The 16,965-nt window shown below is 45.6% G+C and overlaps 1 long non-coding RNA gene across 1 annotated transcript; it reads left to right on the top strand.

Annotated features, from left to right (window-relative positions):
• The first annotated feature begins 395 nt into the window (after positions 1–395).
• Positions 396–11,784, top strand: LOC121039309 (uncharacterized). Its single transcript, XR_005794688.1, has 5 exons — positions 396–675; positions 914–1,036; positions 5,409–5,536; positions 11,302–11,497; positions 11,600–11,784. It is a non-coding gene; the product is annotated as an uncharacterized LOC121039309 (long non-coding RNA).
• Positions 11,785–16,965: the final 5,181 nt, after the last annotated feature.

Below are 16,965 nucleotides of genomic sequence, written 5' to 3' on the forward strand. Positions count from 1 at the left end.
GGGCTGGAACCCGGGCCTCTGGCCTGTCAGCTGCAACTCTTCCTGGTAGCTCCTTCTCCTGACCCTGAAAACTGCTCCGAGGTCCTGCCCGGTTGCCATAAACCCCTCGGGGCTCTGGCTCTGGTAGCCAGAGATGGGCTGGTGCTGTGCTGCCGGGGATCAAGTTACCTGCCTGGAGAGGGTCCCCCTCGGGAGCCAGCCACTCTCCAGCTTGGCAGGAGGACAGCTTGGCGAGGCTGGGCTTGTGGAAGATGCCAGAGCTTCTACAGTGGAGGACTTCAGCCATCCAACAGCTCCTTTGAGGCTGCTGTCACCAGACCCAAGCTGGCACCCTGGCTCTGGGCAGAGGATAGCGGGGGTGGGTGGAGGAGAGGGAGGTTATTCAGAAGGCTCTGCCAGGCAGGAGACAGAAGGTGGAGGGGCTTGGCCTCTGCAAAACAGCTTCTTTCCCACCTCGAGGGCTTTGCTCAGGCCATGCCTCCTCCCTGCTTCTCTCTCCTCACAGACGTGCCCGGTCTCAAATGACTCTGCAAAGTCTCTTCGATTAATGACGCCATGAAGAGATTGCCATGGGCCCCACGGCCTGGTCTACCCTTTGGGCCTTTCATCCTCTAATCTGTGGTGTGGTTGGCTGTCCGTATGTGAATATCTCTAAGGTCCCTGTCAGCACGGACGGTGAGTCTCTCAGGCCAACTCTATGGTGGGTAGGCTCACCAGATGAGGATGTGGCCCAGGTGGCCGATTTTAGTCCCGAGCAGAGGGTTAGGGACACTTAATTTCTCTATTATATGTCAGAGTGCCTCAAAGTAGGAAGAAAATCCGGTCGGCCATATGTTCCAGGCACCTGGAAGGTCTCAATAGTTTGTTGAATGGATGAAAGAATATCGAGGTTCAATTTAAGATTCTTTTAAAGGTGCCACTGCTGAAAAAGGAAAATCAAAGAACTATTCCAGCTGCTCTCATCTGACAGAAGAGGAAATAGGCCCAATTAAGGCCCTTTCTTGCTGCAAGTATCATAGGGAACACACGAGGCCAGGTAGGTGTCCTGAGACCAGCTGTTGGAGCACTGCTGTTCCGGTGAGTGAGAACCCCATTGAGAGGCAGGGCGGAATACTCCGTGAGCAGCACTGCCACCCAGCTCGCAGGGATACCTCCGGTCTTCAGTTGGCACCCTGGGCATCTTGAAAACTCCTGTCATTACTTGGGCTGGCTCGCTCCGCCCCACTCACTTCTAAATTTCCCCCGACTTCCCCCATCCTCTGCTGCAAAGCTAGGTGACCTTGAGCGGTTGCTTGGCCTCTCTGAGCTCGCATCACTAAATCGAAAGGAAGGTTAGTGGCCTCAAGAATTGCCATGAGTTCACAAGCTCCAGCAGAGAGAGTACAGGATAGAGTCAGCTTTCATGGGAACCTCACTCTGTGCCAGACATGTGTAAGGCACAGGGTCATATCCTGCACTAAGCACTCTAGGGTTGAAGTAGAGATTAGATTCACAGGCAGGGCTGACTTGAGTCAGAATTCTTGCCCTACTATTGACTCACTATCGTCCCTGGGCAAGTCACTTAGCCTTTCTTGGATTTTCTTTCCTCATCTGTAAAATGGAAAGAATACCTACCATGCTAGCTTGCTGGGAGGATTGAATGTGAAGCCTACAAATGCCTAGTGCTTGGCAAACAGTAGGTGCTCAGTGCGGGGCAGCTTCCACGTGTTTCTTGCTCTATGAAGGGCCCACTGGCCCATCCTGTGCACCCCTCCCCCTCAGGTCCTCAGGTGAGCACTGCCCCCCCAGCACTGAGTGAGTCCTCAGTTCAAGGCTGTGGAATTTTACCGGAGCCTAACAGGGAGCACCAAAGTAAAGAGGAACGAGGAGGCCCCGGGATGGGGATCCTGGAGTGGGGGTGCTGTGCTGGGCTGGCAGCCAGCAGGCCTGGCCCTGGGCCGCGGGCAACCACCTTTCTCCGAATCAGATCCTTCCCTCGGAGCAAGCAAGCAGGCAAGCGGGCTCTGGCGGAGGCCCTGGCCAAGCACAGCGGAACCTTTGTGAGCTCTTGGCTCTCCCCACGGCTCCCCCCTCTTCCTTGTCATTGCCTGCAAGGAGCCCAGGGAGTGGGGCTCCAGACAGGAAAGCAGCTCCCAGACTTCCTGGCCCTCGTCACCCCCATCAGCCTCTCGCTGCCTTAGCCTGGCATTCAAGGCCTGAGGCTCTCAGCCCCTCTCTCTCATCACTGCTCCCTCCTGCCCGTCTTCCCTCCCCGGTTGCCACCCTCTCTTGCACATGTGGTTTTCTGTCCCTCTTAGTCTTCTTGAGAGGTGTGCACAAGGCCAGGGCCGTGGATGAGCAGGGAGAGGCCTTCACTCCAGCAGAGGTCAGCATCTTCCTCCCATCCTCTGCTGCTCCTAGAGCAACACTTCAGCACGGCCCCAACCAGTCCTAACCATTCAGACTTCAGTTTAGTCTCTACTGGCCATGGCTTAGCCCTGGGAGTCGCTTTCCTTCTCTGTACAGAGACAAGACTCCTGCCTTGGGCAGACCCTGATAGGGCAACTTTCTGTCAAGGAGGCTTCCTGGACTCTCGTCCTTGCCCCCAGCAGCCAGACATCGCTGTGCCAGGTGCCTCACCACCACCCAGGATGCCTTGGGCACCAGGAACGTGAACTCTGAAACCTCCATCTCTCTGAGGTCTAGCCTTGTACGGATCATCGCTCAGAACGCTCCTTCTGCAGCCTGGATCCCTGGGTAGTTCCTCCACAGGGGGAGGTTTCCCTGTGACATTCTGGCTGAACACTGTCCTACTCTCCCATCAACACCATCATGGCAGAGGCTCTGCCTGTCTTGTTCACCACTGGATTCCCAGGACCTAGAACAAGACAGGGGCTCCAAAATCAAGAACCACCTGCTTGGGTCAGGTCCTCCCACCCCCTATGCCGTCAGTACCTGAACTCACCTTCACTTCACAGAGTACATCTCTGCATGGAAAAAAAAAAGAAAAAAGCCCATAAACAAAGTCAGACAAACGAAAAATGGAGGAAACATTTATACACAAGACAGACAAAATGCTAATTCCTTTAATATTTTTATCAGGCAGTAAGAAAAATACCTTTGTTCATATTCTTTATTCAATTGGAAAGAAATGAAATTTACAAAAAAGAAAAATAAACATTTTTATATCTGTGAAAAGATGCTTAACCTCACTTCAAACAAAAGAAAAATCAATTAAACAGGGAGCTGTGTCCCTCAGACTGGTTTAGACCAAATAGGATATATTTAGGAGAGATCTACTTGCAAGTGTTTCCAAGAATGGGTAAGGAGATTCATTACAGTATTGTTTGGAGCTATAAAGGACCAGACAGTAACGATTTTAGGCTTGAGACCCATAGGGGTTCACCGCTAAAAAAAAAAAAGAAAGAAAGAAAGAGGGCCAGATTTAGCCAGCAGGCCACAGCAACCAACCCGTGGTTCAGATGAACAAAAGACTAGGAAAGATCTTTTTTTTTTTTTAATGTTTGTTTATTTTTGAGAGAGTGTGAGCGGGGGAGGGACGGCGGGGGGGGTGGGTACAGAGGATCCCAAGTGGGTTCTGTGCTGATAACAGTGAGCCCGATGCAGGGCTCCAACTCATAAACCACGAGATCATGACCTGAGCTGAAGTCGGATGCTCAACCGACTAAGCCACCCAGGAGCCCTAAGACTAGGAAATCTCTTGATGCCAGTACTAGAGGAATGCCTAATAATATATCACATATCCCTAGGATGGAATACACGTGCAGAAGAGACGTGCTTATCAGTTGCCTTCATGTGCATTTTGAAAAGAAAATACACATTTACATCCTGTGTACCCTAGAATTCTCTGGGACGATACAGAAGAGCTACCCCGTGAAGAAAACTAGGTCTAAGGGAGCCGAGGCTGGAAAGACAATTTTCACAGGATACCCCACTGCTCTGTTTGAAATGCATTCATAAGTACATTTTAAATTAAAAAAAAAAAAAAAATTAACCCTCTAGTCCTCCAAATAAAAATGTTCCCTGAAACAAAGGGATTCGTGGTAAAGGAAGTTCGGTCCATGCAGGGTTAAGCAGAGTTAACGTGTCTTTGCTGCAGGATTTGGGGTATGTGGGGGTGTAGCCTTTAATATACCACTGTGCCTCGTGAATCCTGAGGAGGACACTGTATGTGGTACTTCCCACGCTTATTGCAGGACCACAGAGAACCTCTGGGGGCCAGTATTCCGTGGAATAGATGCTGAGAATCACCACGTCCAGCAGCAAGCACAGATGCCTTTACACTCACTATTCTCTGCCCCATGCCCCCACTCTGTGCCTCAGTCTTTCTTGAAGTACGTTCCTCAGGTCACTTATCTTGTGAGATGCTCCGTGGTCAAATATTCTTGGGAAAGTGTTCTGCCTAAGTGGATGACAAGTTATTGCTCACACTTCTTACAGATTTTACTACTTCTCTGTCTTCACTCACACACCATCCCTTCCGTCTGGACTGCTCTTTATTTTAACCCATTTCTACCTGCCAAAGTTTAAGTCATCCGTCAAGGCTTGGGTCTTATGCTTTCTGCACTATGATGAAGGCTTCTTGGATCCTGGCAAAATTCTACAGATGCCTGACAAGTGTCCCCAGACACTTATTGAAAGAAAGTAATTGCTGAGTGCAATAGAGGAATGACTGAGGGAGGGAAGAGGGAGGGATAGAGTGGAAAATTAAACTAAGAGGGGTGATTGTGCTCAGGTCAATAATGGGTGATGCAGTAGCTTGTTATACATGTGTCCACAATCCTATTCGTTATGGGTGGTGCAGGCAGAACTTCCACTCTGGACGTCTGACTGCAGGTCCCAAAGCAGCCTGCTGGCCCGATCTTGGGCAGTCCCAGGGACAGGTGGAGAAGTCCCTCTCTCCTAAGCTCTCCCTCACGCTGGGCTGAGGGAGACACAGAATCCAAAGCAGGCTCCAGGCTCTGCTCGAACTCACGAGCCGGGAAACCATGCCCTGGGCCGAAGTCAGACGCTTAACCAACTGAGCCACCCAGGCGCCCCTCCCCTGAATTGTTTTGACCAAAGAACCTTGTGGGGGTCTGCAGAAACTGAGCCACCCACACTCCCCACCCAGCCTCTACAGCTCACTGGACACCCCAACGCTGGCCTCTCTCAGAGAGGTGGTGTGAGGGTGGACCTGCATGGGGATCCAGAACAGAAAGAGGCCAACTGACTTGTTTATCCTGATAAGCAATTTCCTCTGGAACCTTCAGCAAATTAATTGCCTACCCTCTTTGAACTTCATTTTCCCTAACTCTACAATGAGTGTGTCTACCTCACTGGTTTCTTGAGAGTATTAAGTCCAAGTAGATGAAAGGACCTGGCATAGTAGGTACTTAGCAGTAGTTTCTTTCTCCCTTCTTCCCCAGTGCAGGTTCCGGGCTGCTAGAGAGACTATTGTTTAGTTTTCAATTGTGTGGTGCCAGGACACTGAATGGAGGAGGATAAATTGGGATGGATGGGAAGGCAGCTGTGGCCCAGTCTACACCAAATATAGGTATGCAAATTTCAAAGCATCCTCACCCCCAGGGAAGGCTTCTCCGAGCCTTTCCCTTTCAAGGCTTGCTTGTATCATTCTGCTTATAACTAGCTGGTATTCTCATCAGTCTCCCTCTCACCCCACTGACGCCGCACAGATGTGGGTCCCCCTCAGAGCAGATGCTCAAGATGACAGCTGTGTGCCCAACCCCCCAGGCTTGGCACAGAGTGGGTTCACCAGATGGAATAGTGGGAAAGGCTAGTCTCTGCTGCTGCCCCTGAGGGTCCCTTAGAGAACAGTTTTACGTACTGCCCAGAGGTGCCAAGCTCTTGGCCAGAGTGAGCAGGCCCTGGGAGCCCCGGCAAGGAGAGGGGATGAGGTGACAAGAGGCAGGGATGGACAGAACTGGAGAAGGAACAGGCCACTTTGTGATCTGCCCTTGGGCATTCATTTACTAAACTCGATGAACAGATATTAAGTGTCTAGTGCTTCCCAGGCTCTGCACATCTGGCTTGGGGTACTGTGGTGTGTTGGTCAACAGTAGTGTGGACCTGGCTCTATATGCATTCTTGGGCAAGTTGCTCAATGTCTCTGAGCTTCGGTGATACCATCAGTGATATGGACGTTACACTCTGTTTCACAACGTTGTTCTATGAATTACATGAGTTTATTTATGTAAATTGCTTGACACAATTCTGCTACATTAACTGTTTGCTGATATAATTGTTAAGATAATCCTCACTCAATCCTGTATGGTCAGAGCTAGAGTTCAGGCAGATCTTGTAGTCCAGGCCAGCAATCCAGTTCCTTCCTCTCAGTGCTGAGAAAATGGGCCAGAGAAGACACAGGCAGAGCAGGAACAGATCCCTGGCCAAGGGACTTTGCAGGACTTTCTTTCCATCTAAGCTGTTGTTTTTCCCTGAGTTTAGAGCCTGCAGAACAGGCGTGTATGCTGATTCGCCAAGTACTCCTCCGGGGAAAGTGGTATGTGGAGCCGGGGCGCAGTTTGCACATAACTATGCAATAAAGGCAACTTCCTGGACTCACAGCTGAGGATGTACTTAAGGTGCCGTCCATTGCTGGGCCTGCAACGTGCTGCTCCGAGCACCTCCTCTCTCTTGTTGTTCCTTCTGAGTTACAGCCCGACCCAGGAGAGTTCACTGCGTCACCCCAGGACATTCTCTTACTGGCTTTTGAGGCAGTAATAATGACACAAATGTCTCTGTAAAATTTTCCACTGTTTCCAGTGTGCTGTCATCTTCTTGATTTCATTTGATCTCCATCACATTAAAAAAATTTTTTAATTGTTTATTTTGAGACAGAGAGAGAGAGAGAGAGACAGAGTGAGAGTGGGGGGAGGGGCAGAGAGAGCGGGAGACCCAGAATCCAAAGCAGGCTCCAGACTCTGAGTTGTCAAAGCAGAGACGGATGCAGTGCTCAAACCCACAAGCTGTGAGATCATGATCTGAGCCAGTCAGATGCTTAACCAACTGAGCCACCCAGGCGCCCCTCCATCACATTTTTTTTTAACAGATGGAGAAACTGGGGCACAAAGAGTTAACTCACTTATTTGAGGTCCTAGTTCTGGTCACCAAATATATTCACAAAGTCTAGTGCTTATTCAACTGACACTTACTGGGTGCTTCCTGAAAGCCAGTTTCCACTCGAAATTCTCTACCTAAATTAAGTCCTAGTAAACCTCACAACCACCCCATGTGGCAGAAACCATTACTATTCTCCCCCAGAGAACGCAGGTCAGGTAACTGACCCAAGGATACACAGCTGGCAGGTGGCAGAGCCAGGGTTCAAATCCAGATAGCTGGGCTCCACAATCAATATTCCTAATCTCTGTGTCAGGATTTCATACCCTCATGCTATGGACATTTGGGGCCAGAAAGTCCTTTGTTCTGGGGGGGCGGGGGGTTGTCCTACGCATTGATGGATGTTCATCTGCACACTAGATGCCAGTAGCTCCCTCTCCACACCAGCTGTGACAACCAAAAATGCCTAACATTGCCCAATGTCACTTGATGGTTAAAATCTCCCCTGGCTGAGAACCACTGCTCTGTTATACTATCCTAAAATGACAATATATAGGTTTGTGGGGTTTTCTTAACTATGGCAACCCCTAATTTTAGACAAAATATGTTCTACAGATCTCTTTCCAAAATGAATCAACATTCGGATTCAAATAACCTTAACTGCTCATCTCCTATGCCCAGGCAATTTATAGACCATTTAAAACATGAATTGATGCTTAGGGAAATCAAGCGACTTGCCCGGAATGATAAAGTTAGTATGTGGCAGAACAGGAACACGAATATTGGTCTCAAGGTCCACATGATGAACTTTTTTTGGTAGTATTTATTCTGAAGTGACATATTTAGTATTTTCTCAATTCTAAGATACACTTTTTCCCCACAACTTAATGGTTTTGAAACCGAGATGCAACTTAAAACCAATGTGTGTTTACAGTGGAGACACTTTTCTATTCCCCTAAAAGCTGCCATTTAATTGAAAGTGTGTCTCATAACTAATAGCCTCTCAGAACTGAGAGCTGAAGGCTGGAGCTGTGAGCATGGGAGGCACTGATGGAGTCAGATGGGAAGGGAAGAGACAGAGCAGCGGTCCTCCCTGTCTGGAAGGACTCCTGGGCTGCTGCCTGAACTCTGCATCTTTCCCTGCTGACCCCTGTTCCGCCCTTGGGACCTACCCATACCACACTGCTCCAAGAAGTCTCTGCAGGTCCTTTGGCGTGAAGCTCATCCTTTCTTAATTTCATCTGGAAGCATTTTTGCATCAGAGCATTTCAGTAACATGATCGCATATGTAACTGACTAAATACTTCGTCCTTAATCGTGGAGATATTCGCATCCCGCTTCACAGATGAGAAGACTGAGGCCCAGGGAGGGGCAGCAACCTGCCTAACCTCTCTCTTAAGGGCACAGAAGAGAAGTGGGTCTCCAGGGTCTTCACGTTATCAATACCTCCTGCTTGTTCTGGGGCAGTTAACCATAACCAGCACTCAGGTGAGCCAAGTCTTCCCTTGGACAAAGTAGCATTCCAAGCTGTGGTGAGGGTTGCCCACGACTGTGCAATAAACAGAGTGACATCTGAAGTCAGTGAGGTAAAGTGGTTACCGCTCCCAAGCAGCAGCACTGGCTGGCTGTCCTCACACCAAACCTCTGCTCTGTACTGCTGGTCTGGCCAGCTCTGCCCCTGCTCTCATTCGGGTGCTTCCAGGTCCCAGCCAGGCCCGCCTTCACTCTCACCAGCAGGGAAGGGATAGCAGTCTCGTCCAGGCCTCCCCAGAGAAATGGGTACCCACATCCCTGCTCTCAGTGATGTCACAGAGGTTGTGGTCTGGCCCCTCTGGCATAGCCCACCAATGCTCTAACTTTTCTAGAGCTGGACTCAGATCCCTCATCTAACACAGGGATGTGCACAGAACCTTCCCCAAACACCAGACTCTGAATCACAGGGCCACGGAGCTAGAGGAGACAGGAGTTGAGTCCCAGTGGTGCTGTATTTTGGCCAGTCGGCTGGGGATGACACCACCAATCTCACAGGTTGTGGGAAGACTGAAAGGACAGGTCTGCAAAGACCCTGGGGACACTCTCACGTGCTGTGGGCGGGGGAGGCAGTTTGAGGCTAGCTGCATAGTGTTTTGCAAAGACACAGGCTCTGGCTTTAGACAGACACGGACCATGTGACTGCAGGCATAGTTTCCTTGAAATTCAGTTCTCTCATGGGGATAATTTATCAGCCTCATCAAAATGTGAGTCTTAAATGAGATTATGTACATAATGTATCTCACACAGTGCCTGGCATACAGGAGGCACCCAATAAATATTAAGTTCCTTCTTAAGTGTAAGTGTCATTATATGAAGCATAGCAGAAACCATTACTTTAATTCTATTATTTAAGCATACTGATAATCTCCTACTACAGGTAGAGACTTTAACCTCAAATGAGCACTGAGATTGCTAATGATTTTAAAGCACCAGCAGCCCCCTTTGTGTTTAGTCATCTATTACCCAGGGAGACTGCAAAGCTGGAAAAGGAATTGCAGCCCAGAGGAAAATGCCACTACAAAACGGAGGCAATTTAAAAGTGCACATCTCTCCCTCCCTACCGTTCTAGGTCTCCCCTTCTCTATAAGAAGGCTGGAGCCAAGACACAAACAGGTACTAAAGAGGGCAATGAAAATTATATGGGTTGTGGTTTGAGAAGGGAAGGAAGAGAAGAAAAAACAAGGCAGAAATTACTTGACTTGGAAAGGAAGGGGTAAGACGGGTGATAAATAAGAGGGTATTATATGGCAGAGGAGGGTGGTGAGTCACATGCCAAGGTCATTATTGTGGCAGGGCCTGGGGGGAACCAAAGGGATCACGTCTCAAGACTTGGAACACTTTGGAAGAAAGACTATACAAATCACAGATGTTATTAATTATGATTAACAGTGACCAATGTGGGGTTTGCTTTTTAGTTCAACTGTGCTCTCGCATTTTCTAAACATGCCCAGAAACTGCAGGCCGAACTCTGCCATATTCATCTGTGCACCTATGAAGGACTCTACTCCTGTGGCAATTCACACAGGAAAGAGGCCCAGGCTCTTAGCATCTCTTGGAGTATGCCCTGACCAGGGGATGATGGCTAATCCTAAGCAGGAATTTCAAAGGTTTTCAGAGACTGGACAGCTCCATATGCCTTTCCATCCTCAGCTCCAGCTGCTTTCCTCCGCTCAGCCCTCCAGCCACTCTGAATTTCCCACTGATACTAGAACACATCATCTGGCCATTCACTCAACAAATACAAAGCACCATTGCATGCCACGCACCGTTTAGGGCACTGGGACGCAACTGCGGTGAACACGACAAGGTCTCAGCCCTCAGAGAACTTACACACTAGGATGCAAGACTGATCATTTCTAGTAAAGGGAGACTAGTTTTGAAAGGGGAGGCAGAGAAAACTTCTCTGTGGAGATAATATTTAAGCAAAGATCAAAATGATGCAAAAGTGAACTAGAAGCTAACTGGGTTAAACAGCCTTCACAGCATAGCAAGTATAAAGGTCTTGAACGAGCTTCTCTGAATGGGCTTGGTGAGTGGGAGAAACCAAAATGAAACTATACTAGTCGGCAGCGTGAACAAGAACCAGAGTAGGAGATGCCAGAGGTTGGCAGAGGACCAGATCACGTACATCCAGTCCCAGTTGGAGCTTGGATTCTGGTCTAAGACCACTGGAAAGCCCTGAGAAGAGGAGGTCCAGGATCACTCTGGCTAGTAGCTGTAACACAAACTTGGAGGGAGGGAGAAAGAGAGAGCTGATGGTGGTTTGAACTACAGTGGCAACAGCAGAGGTGGTGAAGAAGTAACTGGGGGCAAGAGGTGAGGGTGCACTAGTGGCGCTTGAGCTGGACCTTAAGAATCAGCAGCCTAACAACTTGCCCCCAGTGTCAGTATCTTATCTTTGTAGCAAAAATGCCTGGCACAATGCCTGGCATGATGTGTGTTAAAAGCAACTGGAAAAGTAGTAACAAACCCTCTGCAAGAAAAATGTTTTCACGTAAATGATCTTGAAATTCAAATGTTCTTTTCCAGAATGCTACTTAATCTTTTCTGAGATAGGAAAAATATATACATTATAGAAAATTTGGAAAACAGTAGATGCCAAAGAAAAATTCGTAATTCCTCATATACCCACCACCAAGAGTTAATCGTTAGTATTTTGATGTACTTTTCTCCAAGTCTTTTCACATATTTTCACACATTTTTTAAAAGGTGGATACTTCTACTCTGAGGAGCAACCCAGTCTACCAGAATCAGCTGGTGTTTGAATCCCACTCCACCACTGAATGGCCTTGGACAAGTCACTTTGGCACCCATGAAATGAGGACAGCAACACCTACTGCATCAGATTATGGTGAAGCTAAATGTACGATGCATACAAAGTACTTAAGATGATATTTGGTGCATAGTAAGTGCTCAATACATAGTAGCTGCTCTCATTAAAACGAAGCCCAAATCCCACAAAATGCAATCATAAGGAAAGCTTACAACATTTTTTTTTTTTTTTTAGGAAAAAGGCTTTGTAAACCCATAATCCAACCACATGTACTCTTCTAAAGAAAAATAATCACACCAAGAATAGGAATTTGCCAAATAAGATGTAAGCAATACCAAATATTTTTTAAATCAAAATTTTATAGTAACACAAACTAACCCCAGATCCTGGCCTGCTTAATAAATCTCCTATAAAGCTGACATACTTATGGGATTACTGTTTACATTAGTAACAGCTTAAAGGGTGGACACTGCTCACCTGCCAAGAAATGAGTCTCTCAGGCTCTCCATCTTATGTCTGTGTGGCATGGCAGAGCACAACACTGTAGAACACTTCTTGTTCTCCCTTGGCCTCTGCCACCACTGAGGGCATCATCCAGAGCAAGATGCCCTGTCCAGTCCTGTGTAAAATGAGAGTTTGTCTATATAGTTTCCCAAACTCCTTCCGGCTCTAAAACTCTACTGCCATGTAGATTTTAACAGTTTAACATGTGTGATACTGGTTTGAGGAAGAAGTACTGTCTTCATCAGATATCTTGAAAGCCTGAAATAGGATACTGAATATCACAATGATTATCTACTGTTTTTTGAGGGGAAATGAAGAACCTAACAGTTGACCTCTGAACAACACAGGTTTGAACACAGGTCCACTTACAAGTGGATTGTCTTCAATAAGTATATTGGGAAATTTTTTTGGAGATTTGAGGCAATTGAAAAAATTCATTGATGAACTGCATAGCCTAGAAATACCAAAAAGATAAGATAAAGTTAGGTATTATTGTAAGAATAAAGTACATAACAACATATAACATACAAAATATGTGTTAATCAACTATGTTATCAGTAAGGCTTCCGGTCGATAGGAGGCTACTGGTTAAGTTTTTGAAGAGCCTAAAGTTATACACAATTTTCAGCTGTGCAGGGGAGCCAGTGCCCCTAATCCCTGAGTTGTTCAAGGGTCAACTGTATATATATATTTCTAATACTAAGATAACAAGTCACATTTTCACTGAGAAGCGAGGGACTAATCTAAAAACATTTAGAGTCATGTAGTCCCATGTACACACAATTTTCAAAGGTGGGTCTACTCTTAACAAATGTCAATTTCTCAGCGGCTCCAAACCTATTCCAACTGGACTTACTGGCAATTGTTGGTGAAGTTGGCTTAGTTTTATATACCATTATCAATCCAAGGAGGCAATATGTGGGAAAACAAACATTGCTGTGTTTATAGGTTGCTGCAAAGGCTGTTCCCTACTGTCTTCTCTTAGCCTCAAACAGGGAGACATGTAGAAACCACACAGGTTCTCACAGGGCTTACATTTAATGGAAGAGCCAGGTAAGCCTGGGAGCACATGTAAGGGTCACTTGACTCAGATTTCAGGGACCAGAAGCCTCCAGAAAAGTGTCATCTAAGCTGAGTTCTGAAGAGCGAACAGCAAGGGTGTGAGGGTGATGACCAGAGACGAGAACAGGTCTCACACCTTGCACTCCAAGTGTACCTAGGGCATCACCTCCTCCAGTCGGCTCCACTCACACCGTGGATTTTCCTCTAGCTAGAGTGACCATAAGTCCCAGTTTGCTCTGGAGAGTCCTGGTTTATCTGGCATAACTGTTAAAAGTGCCTCCTTATACTCTCACAAGTGCTCTGGATGGGATGATCAATTATACCAATACCCTACCTTTAGCCTAGTTCCTGGCAGATCCTGACTTGCAGGTCTGGCTTCCCCAGGTGACTCAGCTGACCGAAGTATGGGATCAATCTTATTTACCTTTGCATCCAAGGCATGGGCTCCACTTCATTCATCTTGGTATCCATGACACCTAGCCTCATGCCTGGGGCTGAAAAGACTGACCACTACAGGCATTCAAGACAGAATTTGAAAATTAACATGAAAAGCAAACTATAAGAGACAACAAATTAGATTTGTAAATCTTTACATCACGCTGAAATCCTCGTTCAAATGTTCACTAGCCACGTAACCTTCTAATCCTTAGGTTTTCACCTGAAAAAAAGGGGGGATAATATTGCCTTTTTCACAGGTTGGGTAAGTTTAAAGTGCTTCAGCACAGCACTGGCATAGGACGAATAGTTAGCAGCAGCTGCCACAGACAAGGACTACTGATCCTCCTGCAGCCACAACCGTTTTGCCGTAAGAAAATCAAACCAACACCTAATGACCAACCAGTAGGGGCTCAGGAAGTGTGCACTAAATGAATGCTTGGTCTCATGCTAGGTGCTGGCTGCAGACCAGATTCTTGGATTACAAGATGCATTAATCAAAATTACAATTTGTAAGTCACAGGATTTGAGTCCCCTCAGTCCAGTTTAAATAACAATTATAAAAAGGCCACCTCGCATCCAGAAGAAAAATAGAACACAGCAGCAATTTCTGGCCATATCTTAGATAATAACAGCACTTAAAACCTCATCCTTGTTACAACTGCCCTCTCTTAAAAATTATTCTTCTATAAACATGCCAACTTAGATATCTGGGTCCATCTCTACCTTTTTGAACTGTCAGCCTCCCAAGTTTTATGTGATTAATGTATATACAGGAAACTAGAAAGGCTTCAAATTGAGTCAATAGTCGTTTTCTTGATCCCCCCACCCCCATTACAATATCCTCTTTGCAATAGATCCTTGTTGAACATTTGGAATGAATTAAGACTTTAAATTTCCAGATGTTTAAACTACTACTGTAAATTCAAACTCATTAAAAAGGGCAGATTTACTACCTCTACTTAGTTTTGAAGTCTGTTGTTCACCCTGTCCAAATAATTTATGAAACCAAATACAGTGGCAGGCAGTGTATTCTATTTATGTAGTATTCATGGTGAGAAATAAAGGGCATTTAAAAAAGTCTGGAAACTAACTGCCATTTTAACCAACCTATAGATCACACTTATTGTTGTTTCTAAGCTAGTAATTGTTTCCTGAAACCGATCTAGTAGAGATTTTTATGCTAATCTGTACTAAAAATGACTTTGCTTTTTCTGGCCACAAAAAGCTGGCTACAGAGGAGCATTTGATTACAGCAAGAAGACAGCTGCACCCACTCTTGTGAAATAAATGGACCTGGATCTACAGTCCTTTGTGGTAGTGTCTTGGCAGCCAAACAAAGGTGGCAGCATTTCTACACCCAGTTTGTGAAGTCTCAGAAGTTTCAGGTTTTTTTTTTTTTTTTTTTGCAAAGAACCCATGTTGACTATAATGAGCACATTCTAGAGATGCTGTGCTGAAAGCTGGCAATGGATAAAGCAGGAACATAAAAGAAGCCTATTCCTAAAGCAAATATTTCTTTTATAAACCATAAGAATGAAGTGGCTTTCATAATCAATTTTAAGATTGAAGGATTGAAATATCTGGCTATGGCAACTTATTAGCTATATAATTTGGGGCAATTCATTTACCTCTGTGAGCTTGACTGCTCAACCGAAAAATGGGGATAATAAGTTGCTTTTTTCGGAGAACTTGAATGATATAGTCACAGTGCTCTGTAAGCTCTAAGGTATCATACAAATATTAATAAACACTGCAAGTACAACCTTCCTGCTTTATGAATCACTCACTTTCAATAGCACTTAAAAAGTAGCTGTCCCTAAAATTATACAAAACTAGATCCAATTAAGTCACTGCAGAGGGACTGGCCTCAAGAAGGGTCTCTTTCAACACAATTACTATTTATCTCAGGGTTTTTGTTAAGAATTAAGTAAAAATGACAGAAAATTACTAATAAGGTGTTTGCTCTCATTTTTCAGGTAACACATCCTAGTTAGGTTTCAACTATGTTAACTTTTTTTTTTTTTTCCCAAAAATGTGAGTGGACATGTCAAAAGCAAAAATTCTTCCAGTTAGATTAGCTGAATCTTAAATCTAAATCTATTTTCTGGCATATTTTGCCAACTGTTTGAATACAGCATTTTTTAAAAAACTGCACATGCTTTTATAGATGGCCTGTCTTCTTTACTTTTAATTTTAATAAATTCGATTCACTTAACTCTGTAAAGTGTGTTTATGTATAGTTACAAATAAGTACAACTGTACTTCTGTAACTTGTACTTGCAACTCAAGACTGCAAGTGCCAGTGAGTGAGAAAGCGCAGCCCTTAAGCCTGGCACACAGTCGGCATTCATCTAATATTTGTGGAATATTCACATTAATTCATAAGTAGTCACAACACCCACAACTTTCTATCTAATCTTGCGAAAACGACAATCCCAGTTTTATGTGACCCAATGACTCCATCTATCTTCAAAGACCCAGAGTTTGTAAAAATGCATTTAATAAATTAGGGTTTGGGGGCTTTCACTACAGTCCCAAATTAATTTAGAGAATATACAGATTATAAAAACAAATGATGGGCACCTTAAAAGCTTGACCAATGCTTGTTGCATGGCTGTTTTGCATACATGATTATGGCAGACTGCAAACAGAGCTGCATTTTGCAGCTTGTCTTTTCAGGATGAGGAGCCGATTTCCTCACGCCTTGAATCTGGGCCAGCCTCATGACCTCCTGTGACCAAAAGAATGTGGTGAAAGTGATGTTCTGTGAGTTCTTGAGCTCAGGCTTTGAAGCTCCTGCCTTTGCCTCCTTGGTACTGAGACCACTATGCCCTAAGCCCAAGGTAAAAGACCACATGGAGAGGCCCAGCTGTTCCACCCAGCCCCCAGCCAATCTGCCAGCAGAATGCAGAGTACCCACATGACACTAGCAAAAGAACCACTCAACCAAGCCACAAAACTGAGAAACGAGATGAACTGGTTTTTTTAAGCTGCTAAGTTTTGGGTTGTTGCCAAGCAGCCACAGGTAACTGATGATAAATTATCTACCCTTCATGGCATAACTATAAATAAGTGTGGTTTTTATTTTTATTATTTTTTTAAGTTTTTATTTAAGTAAATCTCTATACCCAAAGTGGGGCTTGAACTCACAACCCCAAGATCAAGAGTTGCGTGCTCTTTCGACTGAGCCAGCCAAGCGCCCCACGAATGTGGTTTTTATAGTTGAGGAAACATACCCAGGTTAAAAAATCTACCAAGGTCACACCACTCTGAAATATCCTAAGGACTAGAAGCAGGTATTAGAAGGCCGGCTCTGTTTCCTTCATTGTCATCCTGCCATCATGAACCTGATCAATTCTTTCTGCCAAAGACAGAGGCACCTCTTAGAGCTCTGACTCTAAGATAAACTCTGTTATCTTTTTTATAACCTGCACGAGTAACGTGTCCTGCTTTGACACATCCACCAGCCTTGTCCACGACAGGCAAATGCACTTCCAGCTATCATTAAGACCTGCACTCTGCAAACGCACCCCGTTCCGTTTTCTGAAACTCAAATATAACACTAAGGTATCCCACATAATCCAATGACATCTCTG

The sequence above is a fragment of the Herpailurus yagouaroundi genome, unplaced genomic scaffold (assembly GCF_014898765.1).
Source record: "Herpailurus yagouaroundi ecotype Mexico unplaced genomic scaffold, PumYag 180, whole genome shotgun sequence".
In the NCBI taxonomy this organism is placed as follows: Eukaryota; Metazoa; Chordata; class Mammalia; order Carnivora; family Felidae; genus Herpailurus; species Herpailurus yagouaroundi.